Source organism: Ornithorhynchus anatinus, chromosome 4, assembly GCF_004115215.2.
Source record: "Ornithorhynchus anatinus isolate Pmale09 chromosome 4, mOrnAna1.pri.v4, whole genome shotgun sequence".
Lineage (NCBI taxonomy): Eukaryota > Metazoa > Chordata > Mammalia > Monotremata > Ornithorhynchidae > Ornithorhynchus > Ornithorhynchus anatinus.
The window spans coordinates 36,701,329-36,714,322 of record NC_041731.1 but is presented as its reverse complement, the minus strand read 5'-3'; the positions used below and the strand labels follow the sequence as shown (position 1 = coordinate 36,714,322).

General features: G+C 51.0%; 1 protein-coding gene across 2 annotated transcripts in view; it reads left to right on the top strand.

Annotated features, from left to right (window-relative positions):
* Positions 1 to 12,994, top strand: part of RALGDS (ral guanine nucleotide dissociation stimulator) — a 91,850-nt gene that overhangs the window by 23,951 nt on the left and 54,905 nt on the right. The window lies entirely within an intron of this gene.

Below are 12,994 nucleotides of genomic sequence, written 5' to 3'. Positions count from 1 at the left end.
TGCCCCTGCCCCTGCCCCAGCCCCTCCTCCCCCCAGCCCCTGCCCCTGGCCTGTCCCCGTTCTGGTCCCCCCTCACGCCCCCAACCCCGCAGCCCCTGCCCCTGCCCTGTCCCTGCTTTGGTCTCCCCCCCCAGTCCCTTCCCCTGCCCTGTCCCTGCTCTGCCTCCCACCCCCCACAGCCCCTTCTCCTGCTCTGGTCCTCCCCACTCCCACCCTCCAGCCCCTGCCCCAGCCCCTTCTCTATCCCTGTTCTGGTCCCCCCCCCCCCCCCAGCCCCTGACCCTGCTCTGTTCTGGCCCCGGGCCCTGGCCCAGCTTCAACCCCAGCTTTCACCCCAGCCCCTGCCTGAGGCCAATGGGGATGCTCCTCTCATTTTGTTTTTCTTGCCTCTCCGGAGGTGCGGTGGGGCAGTGTGGGGTGGAAACCAAGGCAAACCGGTTTGGATGTGGAGCTTATAGTTGGCGGGAGGGAGGACCGCCACTCTGACTCTCCCTCTCCCTTGTCGATCCCACCAGTTTGCTGCTCACTTCTCCCCCAAGCTTCCTCCCTCCCTCCATCTTCCCTCCCTGCTTGGGCAGTAGGAGCCCCCCAGGGACAGGGAGAGCGTCCCTCAGCCTTAATTCTGCAGAACCTCTGGCTTGGGAGAGGACCCCCGGCTGGGTGAAGTTGGAATTTCTTTGTCCGGAGGGGTAGATGAGTATGTTTCTGCACGGCGCCGGGCGGACAGGTGATGCTTGATACATAAGTCTCGATCTTGCTGGAGCGCCGCTGGTTACGGCTGCGGTGTCGAGGGACAGAGGTGGGTGGAGGGGACGGGCCACCGTCCCTGGGGTCGGTGGAATGGGCAGGAAGGGCCTGAGGGGAAGGGGGCTACGGGCCAGCTCCTAGTAAGGCTCCCCCAGGTGAGCAGACCTGAGATAACTGAGGCTCAGAGAAGTTAATTGACTTGTTCAAGGTCACACAGTGAACGAGGGGCAGAACTGGGATTAGAACTCAGTTCCTTCTGACTCCTAGACCCGGGCTCTGTCCTCTAATCGGTGTTCTCGCTGCTCTCCCACTCTTACCCTCAGAGATAATAATAATCAGCGCGGCACTTGATAAGCACTTACTGGGTTCCAGGGCCTGAACTAAGTGCCGGGGTGGAAACAAGCAAATCGGTTTGGACACCGTCCCTGTACCACACGGGGCTCACAGTCTTAACCCCCCTTATGCAGTTGAGGAGACTGAGACACATAGAAGTTGTGACTTGCTCAAGATCACACAGCAGACAAGCGGTAGAGTCAGGATTAGAACCCAGGTCCTTCTGACTTCCAGGCTCTTGCTCTACCCACTAGGTAATGCAGCCCTCAGGCAGCTGTGTTAAGAGGGCAGGGAGCCCAGGATCTGCCTTAATCTGAGCCACCAATCGGGTCCAAACTTCTGAAAAGCCCAGAGTTTCACCATTGCGGAAGGAGCCCGGCCAATCCTGGCACGATGTTTGGGCACCTGACATTGGGGAATGAGGGTGGTGCCCCGGGCCACCACTCTACCTTCCTGGCACAGAGAGTGACCCAAGACCCAGGAGCTTCTGGGGCGGGAAGAGAGAGGGGCTGGGTTCTTGGGAAGCCAGTATACAGCTTTCCCAGCATAGTTACCTCCTCAGCAGGGCAACTGAGTCACAGGCTCAAACTCTGCCTCAAACTCTTGTTGCAAGAGTTCTATTGATCAATCAGTCAGTGGCATTTATTGAATACTCACCGTGAGCAGAGCATTGTACTCAGACTCTGGGAGAGGGCAATGGAGGTTGTAGTTATTATCCCTGCCTTCAGGGAGTTTATGATTTAGATGCTTCTCTTGGTCCTGCGCTCTCTTCTCTAATCTCAGTAGTATTTATTGGAGAAGCAGCGTGGCTCAGTGGAAAGAGCACGGGCTCTGGAGTCAGAGGTCACGAGTTCGAATCCCAGCTCGGCCACTCGTCAGCTGTGGGACTGTGGGCGAGTCACTTTACTTCTCTGTGCCTCCGTTCCCTCATCTGTAAAATGGGGATGAAGACTGTGAGCCCCACGTGGGACGACCTGATTCCCCTGTGTCTACCCCAGCGCTTAGAACAGTGCTCTGCACGTAGTAAGCGCTTAACAAATACCAACATTATTATTATTGAGCATTTTACTGCATGCAGAGCACTATGTTAAAATCTACCACAGTAGAATTAGTAGAAACGATCCCTGCCCACTAGGAGCCTACAGTCTAGAGGAGGAGACAGACATTAAAATAATTTGCAGGTAGTGGAAATGTGGTTCCTACGACAAGCCAGCCCTCACACTTTGCTCCTCTAATGCCAGTCTACTCACTGTACCTCTTGTCTATCTCACCACCAACCTCTGGCTCATGTCCTGCTTCTGGCCTGGAACACCCTCTCTCCTCATATCTGAAAGATAATCACTCTCCCCACCTTTGAAGCCGTATTAAAAGTACATCTCCTCCAATAGGCCTTCCCTGACTAAGTCCTTATTTCCTCTTCTCCCACTCCCTTCTGCATCACCCTTGAACTTGGATTTGCATCTTTTCTTCACCCCTCCCTCATCCCCACAGGATTTAGGTACATATCCATAACATATTCATTTATGTTACTGTTCTGTCTCCCCCTCTAGATTGTAAGCTTGCTGTGGGCAGGGAACGTATTTACCAACTCTGTTATAACCATAGTGCTTACCAGCTCTGCACACAGTAAGCCCTCAATAAATACAATTGATTGGAAATGGCAGGTTTTAAGGATATGTACCTAAGTCATGTGGGACTGGGGGGGTGGGTAAGTAGCAAAGTTCTTAAGGGGTGCTTCACAAAGTGCTTGTGAAGCAATGTGGCCTAGTGGATAAAGCACGGGCCTGGGAGTCAGAAGAACCTGGGTTCTAATCCTACGATCTCCACCTGTCTGCTGTGTGACCTTGGGTAAGTCACTTGACTTCTCTGTGCTTTAGTGACCTCATCTGTGAAATGGGGATTGAGACTGTGAGCCCCACATTGGACAGGGCCTGTGTCCAATCTGATTAGCTTGTATCTACCCCAGTGCTTAGAGCAGTGCTTGACACATAGTAAATGGTTAACAAATACTAATATTATTATTATTATTATACACCCAATGGCATAAGCACAAGGGCGGATGAATAGGGTGGGAAAATTAGAGTCAGGGAAAGCCACTTGGAGAAGATATGATTTTAGTAAGACTTGGAAGATGGGGAGAGCAGTGGTCTGCTAGTCACGAAGGGAGATGGAGTTCCAGTCCAGAAGGAGGATGTGAAGATAGATGAGATCGAGGCATAGTGTGTAGGTTGGCATTAGAGGAGCTAAATGTGCAGGTTGGATTATAGTAGGAGACTAGCGAGGTAAGGAAAGAGAGGGAGATCTGATTGAGTGCTGTAAAGCCATTGGTAAGGAGTTTTTGTTAGATGCAGAGATGGATGAGTAAACCCTTGGAGTCTTTGAGAAATGGGGAAATGTGGTCTGACAATTTTTTAGAAAAAATGATCCAGGCAGCAGAGTGAAGTGTGGACTGAAGAGGGGAGAAACAGAAGGCAGGGAGGTTGGCAAGGAGGCAGGTGCAGTAGTTAAGGCAGGATATGATAAATGCTTGGACCAACGTGGTAGCAAGTTGGATGGAGAGGAAGGGGTGGAATCTAGAGATGGGAAGGTTGAACCAACAAGATTTGGTAACAAACTGAATATGTGGGTTGAATGGGAGACATGAGTTGAGAATAATGCTGAGGTTAGGCTTGTGACACAGGGATGATTTTTACAGTGACGGGAAGAGAAGTGGAGGGCAGGGTTTGGCTGGGAGTGAGTTCTCTTTCAGACATGTTAAATTTGAGGTGGTTGGTGGGACATCCCAGTAGGGATGTCCTGAGGGCAGGAGGAAATATGAGACTGCAGAGGAGACAGTTCTGGATGAAGAGATAGATTTAGCAATCAACTATGGAAAAGTGATAGCTGAAGCCATGGGATCAAATGACTTGTCCAAGGAAGTGGGTGTAGAAGGAGAATAGAAGGGACCCAGAACTGAGCCTCGAGGGACCTCCACAGTTAGGGGGTGAGAGACAGAGGAAGAGCGGACAAAAAAAGTCCAAGAAGGAGTGGCCAGAGAGATAGGAGAACCACCAGAGGACAATGTCAGTCAAGCCAAAGTTAGTTAGTGTTTCCAGGAGAAGGGGGTGGTCAAGAGTGCTGAAGGCAATTGAGAGGTTTAGGGGGGTTAGGCTGGCAGAGAGACCATGACTTTGTCAAGGAGGTCACTGGGTTCTTTTGAAAGGTCAGTTAAAGTGGAGTGGAGACCCAGGCTTCCCAAGACTGGAAACTGTTTCAGCACCTAGGAGTACAGTGAACCCTCTCCAATCTGGGGGTCCGACCAAGACCAAAGCAAACAGCAAAGCTAGTGACGAGAGCAGAGGCCGGGGAGTCAGAGGATCTGCGTTCTTATCCCAGCTTTGCCATGTGCTGCATCCTAATGATCTTGTATCTACCCCAGTGCTTGGCATAGAGTAAGGGCTTACGAAATGCCACCATTATTACTGAGGAATCGAAGGAATCCCCCAGTTCTGCTACAGGAAAAGTCATGCACCTTCCTGTCAGTGCTCAGCAGAGATCGGCAGAGAGATCAGAGCCAGGCGATGGCATCCAGATGTGCTGGGGGTGGGGGGAGTGGGGGAGAGAGAGATTGTCCCGGCAGGTTTGGACTTCTGTTGCTCAGTGGAACTTTCCTTTCTTAACCCAGCCCGGGGTGGGCAAGCGAGAAGTTTGGCAGCCATGGGGTGCTGGTCGTGCACATTTGTGTGCGTGCCTGAGTTTGTGTGTGTGTGTGGGTGTGTGCGTACGTGCGGGAGAGGCTTTGGGGGTCAGGGTTTTGGGTGGAGGGGGCGACCCTTAGCTGGGACAAGACTGCAAATGTTACCCCAGAGAGCCGGCCCAGGAAGCAACCTTGCCTCGTTCCCAGAATAACATTTCTCAGGGCAGAGAGGGGTGTTCCCTGGGCTGCAGCCAGAGGCGTTCCTGCCCACGTGGGGCTGGGAAATCCCCCGCACAGGACTGCTGAGCACATCTCTGGGAACCGGTGCCTGGGCGAGCGAAGGCCCACTCACATTGCTCCGGGGACGCCTGGGACAGGGAACAGCAGCGATGGCCTGTGGATGTGGGGATGTGTCGGTGTGTCTGTGCTTCTTGTGAGTACTGGCTTTAACCAACCACAAACCCCTCATTCCACACCATTCCGGTGTGTGTCCATGGGGAAGGGCACTTGGCATCTCAAGGAATAGGAGCAGGAGGCAAGGAGGGAGAGAGAGGAGACCTGACTCTGTGCCAGGTTGAGTCTCCCTGGGGAACCACCGTCCCCAGTCTCTTCTTCCCAGTTCCTCTGTGAGGAAGAGCTCCTTGCCTGCCCACGCAGGTGTAACCCCCAGAGAAGCAGCTTGGTGTAGTGGATAGGACACGGGCCTGGGAGTCAGAGGTTTATGGGTTCTAATCCCGGCTCCTCCATTTGTCTGATGTGTGGCCTTGGGTAAGTCACTTCATTTTTCTCTGTCTCAGTTACCTCATCTATAAAATGAGAATTGAGATCGCAAGCCCCACTTTGCACAGGGACTGTGTTCAACCCAATTTGCTTGTATCCACTCCAGCACTTAAAACAGTGCCTGGCACAAAGTAAGCACTTAACAAATACCATAATTATTATAATTATTATTATCTCTCATCATAGCCTAGAGGGACTCATTCATTCATTCATTCAATCAGTCATATTTATTTAGCTCTTATTGTTTGCAAAGCACTAGGTGCTTGGGAGAGTGCAATATAACAAGAAACAGACACATTCCCTGGCCACAACGAGCTAACAGTGTAGAGGGGGATGAACCCCCAGACCCTTCCCCAGCCCCGACTCAGGCAGGCAACCAGGGAGGCAGTCGCTAGCAGGAAAAAGAAGAAGAGGTGGTTGAAAAGAAACAAAACTAAGAAAACTGGGATGCAGCAGAGAGACAGTTCAGGGGAAAGGAGATCAGGGCAGGGGCTCCCAGTGGGCAGGGAAATTGATATATTGTACTCTCCCAAGTACTTCGTGAAGTGCTTTGCACACAGGAAGCGCTGAATAAATACCACCGACTGACTTACTGACGGGCTGCCACAGAACATCCCAAAACTAGTGCCCCTTCCTCGACTGTACGGAAACCCAGAGGAGCCTGCGGCTTTCTGGGCTCCGGAGGGATGAATGGAAAGGAAGCCATCAAAGGGGCAAACTGAAGTGCATGGAGGGACCTGGCAGATAAAGTGGTCCTCAGACAACTTCCTGACTCTGGAAAGTCCAGATGGCACTGTTTCCCCCAAGGGTTCTGGGAAGGAACCCACAGTTTTGTGGTCCCCAAAGGGGAATTCCCCCTCCAGTTCGGAGAAGACTGAGGGGAAGGAGGCCGGATCGGGGAGAGCCAAGGGACAAAGGAGGGGTTTGTGCTTCCCAGGACCCCGGCAGAGGCATCTGGAGAAGCCCCGTGGCCACCCTCCCTCTGGGTTGCAACCCTGGGTACTCGGCATTCTCCACCTCTCCAAAAACATCCTCCCCACAACAAGCTGTTTGTCTGGACTCCCCCTCCTACCCCCCAACCTCCACCCGCTGAGGCAGTGCCCTCGGAAACTCTATGGATAGAGCCTCCAAGAGGGCTGCTTGTCAACCACTTTGGGGCTCTTCGTCTCTGGAGAGAATCCGGCAGGACCCTCTCTCCTCCTGTCTCCCCTCTGAGGTGAGCAGTCTCCTCCTGGATGATCCTGAGCCCTTCTGCGCACTGGCTTGCTTTGCCTCGGTTAAGCAGCATGATTTAGTGGATAGAGCACAGGCCTGGAAGTCAGAAGGACCTGGGTTCAAATCCTGGCTCCACAACATGTCTGCTGTGTGACCTTGGGCAAGTCAGTTCACTTTGTGTCTCAGTTACCTCATTTGAAAAATGGGGATAAGAGTGTGAGCCCCATGGGGGACAGGAACTCTGTCCAAGCTGATTAACTTGTATCTACCTCACTGCTTAGAACAGTGCTTGGCAAGTAGTAAGTGCTTAACAAATACCATAATTACTATTATTATTCTTACTCAGTTTTCCCTCCCACCTCCCCAGCCCAGGAACAGCCCCGACTCTTTCCCTGGTAGAATGGGATTCTTCCTCAGCCCTTCCCCTCATCATCAGTGATTCTTGGCCAGGTGATACAGGACCACCAGGATCAGGGCACAGGCTAGGAGGGGCCAGTTCCCTCTCTGAATGAACGCTTCTCTTGTCCCTGCCTCTCCATCCCAGATCTCTTCCACCCCCTTCACAAGGCCTTCTGACATGTTGGTCTTGAATTGCAGATATCTGTTTCAGCTGTGGAGCCGGACAGGCTGGACCGAGACATTTCAGGGCCTGTCTGGTTCGGGGTGGGTTGGATCCTGAAAATCTGGCCCGGGCAGAGCGCTACCAACCTCTCGGCACCTGAGTGTGAAGGGAAGTTCTGGCTATCTCCCTCCATCCTGCCCTAAGCCTTATCTCCTGGCCTGAGGCTTGTCCCCTTCCAAGTGCTTAGTGCAGATTGATTCTGCCCCTCCTCCCCCCTTTTTTGTCCTCACGGTATTTGTTAAGCACTTACTACGTGCTAAGTGCTGTAGAAAGCCCTGGGGTAGATACAAAGATGAACAAGTCGGGACACAGTCCCGTCCCACATGGGGCTAACCAGCTAAGAAGGAGAGAGAACAGGTATTTGAATTCCCATTTTACAGATGAGAAAACTGAGGCCCAGGGGCTTTAAGCGACTTGCACAAAGTCCCCCAGCAGGCAAGCAGAGGAGCTGGGATTAGAACCCAAGTCTTCTGACTTCCAGGCCCTCGCTCCTTTTTCCGGGCCAGGCTGCTTTTTCTTCCCAGTGCCTTCCACCCAGTCTTCGCACACCTCTTCGGGAGTCACCCTTGCCCAGGCATTAATAATTTTCTCTTCTCTTGTACCCTAAGGCTTCTGCCCAAAGCCCCTGCTGCCCAGACCCTTTTCCCAGCCCCGGTGACCAGAGGCCACCCCATTGGCTGACCTCAGTGGCCGGGAGCTTGTTAGCCAGAAGCAGTTTGGCAAACTCAGCACCGGAGTAGCTGAGGCAGACTGCTAAATTTCTTGGAAAATCCCCACCCCTAATTCCAGTAAGGTTGTTGCCTTCCAGACAAGTTTCCCTCCCCACGTGGTCCTCCATTGATACCCTATCACACCCCCCTCTCCTCCCTTTCTTGCACTCTCATACCTGTCCTGGCTCCCACAACCAAAGCCTCAGGGCCCAACTTACCGGGAAGCCCTGCAGATTGAATTGAGGCTAATTACTGTCATACTGCACAGTTATTCAGTCAACATGTCTGCCTTGAGTGCCCTTGGAGCATCTGGTTACCTGTTCTGTCTACTTGTAGTTGGTCATGTCAGAGAATAGGCAGGTAGTGCCCTGTCCTCAAGGAGCTCCAATCTGTCCACCTCGCTGCCGACACCCTCATCGCCCACATCCTGCCTGTGACCTGGAATGCCCTCCCTCCTCAAATCCAACAGACAATTACTATCTCCTCCAAGAGGTCTTCCCTGACTAAGCCCCCCTTTCCTCTTCTCCCACTCCCTTCTGCGTTGCCCTGACTTACTCCCTTTGTTCTTCCCCCCTCCCAGACCCACAACATTTTTGTACATATATCTAATTTATTTACTTATATTCACGTCTGTCTCTTTCTCCCCACCCCCAGACTCTAATCTCGTTGTGGGCAGGGAATGTGTCTGTTTATTGTTGTATTGTACTCTCCCAAGCTATTAGTACACTTGTCAGCTGGGTGACTGTGGGCAAGTCACTTCACTTCTCTGGGCCTCAGTGACCTCATCTGTAAAATGGGAATTAAGACTGGGAGCCTCACGTGGGACTACCTGATGACCCTGTATCTCCCCCAGCGCTTAGAACAGTGCTCTGCACATAGTAAGCACTTAACGAATACCAACTTTATTATTATTACAGTGCTCTACATACAGTAAACGTTCAATAAATACGAATGAATGAATGAATGAATGGAGGAAAGACAATCAATGTTTAGAAACAGTAATTCCAGGAATGGGTTGAGGGAGGGGCAGATCACAGATTGTTCTGTCATATGGGAGAAAAGGAGAGATGAGTCAGGGACGGCTTTCTGAACGACTTGGACTTTGTGCTGTAATTTAAGAAGGCGGGGAGGCTGCAACTTAATGATAGTTAAGGGCTTACTATATGCTAAGTAGTGTATTGAGCGCTGGGGTAGATTCCAGATATTCAGGTTGGACACAATCTCTGTCCCACATGGGGCTGTCAGGGAAAGTGGAAGGGAGAACAGGTATTTAATTCCTATTTTACAGATAAGGAACCTTGAGGCCCAGAGTAGTGAAGACTCTAAGCCCGTCATGGGGCAGGGACTGTCTCTATCTGTTACCGACTTGTTCGTTCCAAGCGCTTAGTACAGTGCTCTGCACATAGTAAGCGCTCAATAAATACTATTGAATGAATGAATGGACTTACCCAAGGTCACACAACAGAAAAGTGGTGGAACTGGGATTAGCACCTTTGGCTCCTGATTTCCAGGCCCATTCTTTTTCTACTAGCCCCCCTCTCCCCAGCTCTAGACTATAAACTCGTGGACAGGGAATATGACTGCCAATTCTGTTGAATTGTACTCTCCTATGTGTTCTGTACATAATTAGCCCTCAATAAATACCATTGATTGATTGATTAGTACAGTGCTCTGCACACAATAAGGGCTCAATAAACACAACTGGTTGCTTGATAGGCCAAGGTGCTTCTCTGCAATACCACACAAAACGGAAAGTTTGGCCTCAGACTAAGACTCAGACTCAGATTCAGAGCCACATGTAAGGACCCACTAGCATCCCCCGGATGCTTTCTCTCCCTTTGGGAGGAGTGTTGGAGCTTCCTGGAACTCAGGGGTGAAGGAAGGGGGATGAGGGAAGGCTGAGTTGACCTCCTAGCCCAGTTGGTCTGACCCAGCCTAGGCTGAAAAGTTGAGCCTCAGGAGGGTGGGCTCTAAATGTGTTCTAACCCTAAAATGCACCCAGCCTCCCTTCTGGGATCAGGAACAGAGTTTTATGTATGAGGGGAATCCTTATGTAGTCAGTTGTCCCCGTGGGCTGCTGTAGATGTGAAATGGATTATACCTGTGTGGCTGGATGCAACACCGTATAGCGGATAGACGGGCCTGAGAGTCAGAAGGACCTGCGTTCTAATTCCATCTCCGCCACTTAACTGCTATGTGACCTTGGGGCAAGTCACTTCACTTCTCTGTGCCTCAGTTCCCTCATCTGTAGAATGGGAATTAAGACTATGATCCCCATGTGGGACAGGGACTGTGTCTAACCTGATTAGCTTGTATCTATCCCAGTACTTAGAACAGTGCTTGACACAGAGTAAGCGCTTAACAAATACCATCGTTATTATTATTAAAACCCCAGTACCTGAGCTGGACCAGACTTTGGTCTCCAGAGCTGAGGACACCCGATAAGATAAGGAAGAGCTTGGACCATGCCAGTGCCTCTGAAGGAAATAGAGCCGGATGCTCTAGGCTTCTCAGCAAGCATCTTTGTCGGGCCCCAGGATCAGGACCTGACTAATTCTTCTGTGGGTTGAGGGCTTTTCGATGTCCTGGGGCCTCCTTCATGTGAAGCCTGATGCTATAATGTCATGTTTCTGTCCCCTACTCTCCTCCATGCCAAAAAGCAGCAGGGTATAGAAGCTCTGCCCTCTAGGTCCCAAAGACTATTCTCCTCAGGCTGGGCTAAGGAAGCCTCTCTCTTAGGCCAGAGCGGGATGCAAATGGGATACTCAAGACTCCCGTGGAGTTTTCCCTGGTGATGGAAGGAGGTGCCCAACTTCTGGGGGAGTCACATCTGTGACCCTACACCCTCTCCACGAAGAGGGGAGATGCTAATCTTCCAAGGACAGCTCTCTCCTCTTCTTCTCCCCGGAGCACAGAAGCTGTCCAACCACGATTGCCATAGATTCTGACAATAGCCTTCTTCGGGGGGGGGGGGGCCCGGGAACGCCAGCCGGGCACCTTTTTATGGTTCCTGTTGAGCTTACTGTGTGCCAGGCACTGTATTAAACTCTGGGGTAGATACAATCTAATCAGATTGGACGCATCCCTCTCCTACATGGGGCTCACAGTCCTAATCTCCATTTTACAAATGAGGTAACTAAGGCACAGAGAAGTGAAGTGACTTGCCCAAGATCACACAGCAGACAAGTGGAGGATCTAGGATTAGAACCCAGGTCCTCTGACTCCCAGGCCCAGGGTATATCCACTGGGCCATACTCCTTCTCTGTCTCGTAGGGAGGGTGGAAGCAGGGGCTGTGCCAGTGTGCATGTGAACTCTCAGCTTGTGCTAGACATGCTATTCCCTCCCTGCGACACTCCTGCCCTCTGTGCACGTAGCTTGACATGGTGACATGGCAGAAGCCATTTTCTGGAGGAACCCAGACTTGGGGCATTTCATTCAATAGTATTTATTGAGCGCTTGCTATGTGCAGAGCACTGTACTAAGCACTTGGAATATACAATTCGGCAGCAGATAGAGACAATCCCTGCCCAATAACAGGCATTTCTCCCTACCCAGGTCACTGTGACGTCTGGCACGGCATCTCAGCAGAAGCAACATCAGGGAGTGGCTCTGCACCAAAGATGAAAAACCGGTCAGGAGGGTCCAGTTCTGCACTGGAACCACACTGTCCAGTATAAAGGCGGACAACTGGCCTCGGGACCTTGAAATGTCAGGAAGAAGCCAGGCTACTTCTGGCTTATTACTATTATTATTATTATTATAGATAAAGCTCGAACCTGGGAACCTGAAGACCTGGCTTCTAATCCCGGCTCCACTACTTGTCTGCAGTGTGATCTTGGGCAAGTCTCACTGCCCATTTTTTTCAACTGCAAAATGGGGATTCGATGCCTGTTCTTCCTCCTACTTAGATGAGCCCCATGAAGGCCGGGGACTGTGTCAGACCTGATTAATTTGTATCTCCCCCAGCGCTTAGAACAGTGCTTGACACATAGTAAGCATTTAACAAATTTTAAAAAAAAGGATGATTGGGGTGGGAGGTGGAGCGGGCAAACACTTTTTCTCAGGGCCCTGGAAGGCCCAGGCATAGTGGCTAGTGGGATTTGCAACTTCTTTCCTCCCTGCCTCCCCATCCCATCCCTCACAAGACTCAGCAGGACAGGACGCTGATGGGGAAGGAAGGAGAAGTGAAACTGATTAGCGTTGGCCTTTTGTGTTTCCCGTACAGGATGTCCCAGCAAAGAAATAGCCGGCTCTGAGCGTTCTCAGTTTGAATCATCACCCCTAGTGATAGCCCGGTTTGTGTTGACAAACATCCTCGAGGTCCCCAACACTTCAAATTTACTCTCGGAACTAGGGGAGGGAAGCCCTGCCCCAATTCTCAGAACCTAAGATTCACACCAAAAACGGCAGCGAAGTGACTTTCTGACGGATCTCGATGGGCAGTAGATAGGAGAAGGCCTTTCCAATACCATTTCTGGTCTGTTCCTACTTTCTACAGAGTGGGCCAGATTTTAGGTGCCAAGATAGAGCGTCTCTGGGAAGAGCAACAGAAACAGGATACTTTGTGTGTGAGAGTTATTACTTTTGTATCTGTGGATCAGCCCTTATGCTTGTGTGTATGTTTGTGTGTGTGTGTGTGTGTGTGTAATATTATTGTGCAAATATAGATAGGGAAATATCCATATACTTGTGTGTGTGATTGTGTATCTATGGATGAAGAATTGTGTCCATACACTTGTGTGTCTATGTGGAAATGTCCATAACCATTTGTGCGTGTAATTGTGTATGTGCGGATGGGGGAGTGTCCATAGACTTGTGTATGTGTCTATATGGACATATAATAATAATAATGATGATGATGGCATTGTACTGTTCTAAGTCCCGGGGTAGATACGAGCTAATCAGGTTGG